Source organism: Trichoplusia ni, chromosome 23, assembly GCF_003590095.1.
Source record: "Trichoplusia ni isolate ovarian cell line Hi5 chromosome 23, tn1, whole genome shotgun sequence".
Lineage (NCBI taxonomy): Eukaryota > Metazoa > Arthropoda > Insecta > Lepidoptera > Noctuidae > Trichoplusia > Trichoplusia ni.
Genome location: NC_039500.1, coordinates 4,638,606 through 4,643,365, shown reverse-complemented (window position 1 = coordinate 4,643,365; position 4,760 = coordinate 4,638,606).

The window sequence follows — 4,760 nt, the reverse complement described above, 5'->3', positions numbered from 1 at the left end:
TAACAGTTATTTTTGTCATTTGTTCCCTAAGCATATTAAGATTTAGTTGTTTTCTGGGCACCATTGATGGAAATAAGTTCATAAGTAGGCTCCAGCATAATATGAATACAGAAGGCAATATGTCGACGAGCAGAAAGTCCGTCCGCCGTGCAATCGAGATTGGAGCGCGAGCAAGTAATAAAGTGTTCATTGATTAGGCCGGCCGGCCACAATGGCTTCCACAAATAAATCCTCTATTTTCAGAGCCGCGCTCTGATTTAATTACGTCTGTACAACGTGATATTTCATTAAAAATTCAGTGGCTAATTGAATGGCGCGCACAATGCCGCCGCTCGCCGCCGCGCGCTGCCGACGCACACATTCGCGTCCCGAATCGAGTTTACAACCGAAAACAATAAACGAACGGATATTGGTCGCGTACAAATATTCGTATAACGTCCCTCGGACACGAATTACCAATTAAATCCCTGCTTTGTTTCGAATTTAATACTACCTAATCCGAAAATTTTACTGTATTAATAACAAAATTTTATGATCGCGCTCGAAAATGCGCGGGAGCAAAAAATAAGATGGCGACGGGCGCGCTGTTAAAATGACATTCGACGCCGCCGCAGGGCTGCCGGGACGACACTGTTAGCACAGAATAATAGGCAGGCCATACATAGTACCAGGGAAAGGTTAGAATATAAAAGGACCAAGTACATTATCGATTCGCTCAGTCCACTGAGCTCCAAGCACTGCGACTTCTCGTAATGTAATCACTATGTGAAGTCTAGGCTTTGTATTAAATCTAAACAATTTATAGATTGAGAACTTATAGATATCTGAAATCTTATTACCAGTTATCAAGTAGGTAGGCAACACTTGCCTTGCCTTAATAGAAAAAAAAACCAAGTGTAATGGAGTTAACCTAATGCATTAGTACAGTATTAAGTACACCACATCCATTTCTACAGTTAGGATAGATAAATACAGGTATGACTGAACTGATATGAGGCAAACCCTGTCTATGGACCGTTTGCCACTTGGTCAAAAGTTCATATCTTATTCTCAAATTAGTAGGTATTTTAAATAACTCAATCATTATAGAGTTTTGAGAATTGGATTGTATGTATATGTTGTAGGTATGACTTTTGAATGAGGCCTATTGCACAACACCTAAAGATAGGAACGTTAATTTTAGGGGGTTGAAGGTTCCAAGGTTGAAGGCAGAGGGTTCACACCATCACGTACCTAAGTATACCCAGCGAGCTCTGCCAGCCCTGGAGCCGGGCCGAAGGGCAGGGCATAATTAAAATCTGCAGCGCTGCGCGGGTCGCGGCGGCTTTGTGCGCGCGCGCAGTTCCTTCATATTATAATGTGAACACGCTGCCGTGAAATCGAGGCCCAGACTCACTCGTGTTTATTGAGATAATATTAAATATATTTTACTTTATTATAGAAATTAATATTGAAAAAGGAGTAAAACATTGAGTGTGAGAGTTTCGCAGATTTGTACCGTGTGTAATCCAATTTACATTCGTACATCGGCCATTGTAATAGCTGAATCGGATAAAAAAGATATGTCTTAACAAATTGTCGTGTCACGGTATATGAAATTGAACTCCTCCAAAACTGCCCGACCGATTATTATGAAATTTTGTGTGCTTATTGGGTAAATCTGAGAATAAAGACAACATCTATTTTACACAGCCCTATTTTTTTTATTCCGTAGAACTATTTTGTATGTCAAAACAACCTTTGTTGGGACAGCTAGTAACTTATAAAATATAAAATTAAATTAATTACAATTTTAATTAACGATTAACTAAAGACGCGACAGGCTTAAATATCTGACAATTCATATTATTAGAAATGTTCTAATTGAAAAGGATTTACACCTATAAGTATTCTAATTGGACATGGATGAATAATATAATGGAAAATATTGAAAAAAGTAGTTTTCCACATTACTTTAAAAGTGCAAGAATCCTAACTAGCCTTGCGTAAGTACACTATGCGAATCATATTTTGCATACGTGAAGCCATTTTACTTCTACCTTTATTGCATGTATGAGCACATATTAGGTTGGCTAAATTATAAGATGACTTTCAAGCTCATCTCAAGCAACTAAACGCTATGGCATAATGCAGATATAATATACATATGCAAAACGCTAATGCAGATATAATAAGTATATGTAGGTGCTAGTCTAGTCCGCAGAGTAATTTCAATTTACAAATTTCTTACGATCTAAAACTATTGCGGTGACTGAAACAGTTTGTAGATATTTTGCGGCGTTCTAATACACAAATATTATTTCTATACAAAACATATTGGTATATTTTCTAAATTTTTTTCTATGGGTCTAAGCGTGTCGGATTGTCAGATGCTTGTCAAGCGCATAGCGGCACTTTGTAACGCGATGCGGCGTGACACGACACGCCCCCGACGTCGGCCACTGTCGGTGGCGCCTAGAGGTCAAACGATCTCCCTACTATTCATAATAACCCCAGTTTTTACTCCAGTTTTTGGCCATGTTTGTTAATTCAATCACGCCTCTACGCATGAACGGTTCATATAATGTGCATGCATATCTCGGTTCTTAATCCTTACTGCAAACTGCAGACTACTTAAAATGGATTTAATTTATTTTTTTCTAGAATTCTTGCAGATATTGTGGACAAGATTTTGAAAGAACCTTGAAGATATGCTTAAGATCTTTGTATCTACGTGTAATTACAAGGTGTTAATATTCGGAGGGCATGCGTACTTATATAGCATGAACTTAGAAACTTATCATTTTAGAAGAGTTCTTACACTGTTTACAACAGTAAAAATAATATTTCCAAATCTAGTTATGCGATACTCATACCTAGATACTAACAAATCTCGTTTTGCTGCACCAGCCTAGCTTAAACGTGTTAAATGACTATGATAAACACGATTAGAAATAATCAAATAATTATTTACAAATAAAAAATATTAAAGTTTAAAAAAAGTTTAGTGAAGTTTATTTTATGAAAGTTAGATGTTAAGATAATATACAACAATTAAATGTTTTGACAAATCTGACAAAAATAATAATTTCGACCTAGATAACATTTACTATAATTAGAAGAGTAAAAATTTTGTAAGTCGGTTTTATGAATTAATTTTATCAATATTAATACATATACCTATCTACTAATATTAAACAGCATACGTGTAAAATTTCGTAGTTGGTTCAGTTTAGTCGGCGGACGACGCCATCTAGTATCAAGTGGTAGAAGTCATATGACTCATGCATTCGTAACAATGGCGAGTCATTCCTACTCGACGATAGATGTCATTGGCAGTACCAAAATGTTGTTTTGGAGAGATTTAATTATTTCACAATAATTATAAGTTAATTTGGTGTATTTTCGATATGATTGTGCAAGGTTAGTTATCGGTGGTATCCACGCGGCCGCCACTGTACCTGTGACTCGACTGCGAGTGACCAACGATCTGGTGCTATCATTGCTGTTGATTACAATTATTTACCAAAAGCCTTTTTGCGCACGGCACTAAACAATTTAGTGCCGGGTGAACAACACTTAAGGAGAAGATATTTGGATAGTTTTCAGAAGTTATGAAACTTTTGTTTGGGGAACTTTAGTTACCATTTCTTAAACGATTTAGATCTACTTAACGGCGCTTAGTTTCGTTGACTTACCTACACAATTTTTTTTCGGTAATAGTTTGTTAAATTACAACGGGGAAAAAACGAGTTACTAAAATTTGAGTGTGCCTTAATGTTAAAACATTGATTTATGGTGTTACTTAAATTAATGTTCAGTAAAAAACTTTCTTACCTTTATAATCAAGTCAGTGCTTTCAAACTACTCTAATATCCTCGTCTTTCCTAAGCTATTTCCACAGACTTTTCAGCCAGCCTTTTTTTGGAACAATAGCGCATCTCCTTAAATACGTTGCACGCGGCACCACTCAAATTCTTTATCAGCAGCTTTAATATCAATTATTATCATTGATAGAGTAGTTTAGGTGCGCGGGCGCCGGTCGCCACGGCAACCTGCACCCGCGTCACTATCGAATGTTAATCTTCTTCGGTAATGCCAATTGTAATCACGTTGACGTGATTGTTGAGAATTCAGAATGATTTTTAGAGGTTAAGTTGTCTAGGTACCTAACAGACTACCGATAGGATTATTCTGACTTAGTGTTGTCTACAGATATGGGTGCATGCTGTATGTCGTGCATGCAATCTTTCAAGATTGTCGTATATTTTGCAGTGGATAGCTTAGAAGTGGGTTTCAAAAAATTGAAGAATGTTCCAGAATCATTGATCATCTAAGCGGGAATCTAGTCAAAAATACTTAATAAAATATTGAACCATGCCAAGAAATGAATATTCTTTTACATTAAGTTGTCTCGAGCTAAGAGGTATGTGAGTTTAATTTGAAAAATTGCACAGAAGGTAACAGTTTAAAATGTCATGATTGAAATGAACGAAGATAAAACTGACGAATCATTTATGTGATACTGAGAAAATCACAATAATAATATAATAATAATAATTCTTTATTTGCATAAAATGTAGGTACATAATGGTGGTAAAACATTGTCAAGGTGCCATATACATCTTGCCGCTTGGCGACATGCAAATTTTTATACAGTTCAAAATAAAGACATAAAGTATTATCACAGAAATAGAACATTTATAACAATTCAACTTATTTTAATTTACAGTCTATACCTCACAGATCGTTCACAATTGTAGAATTTACATGGGTAACAA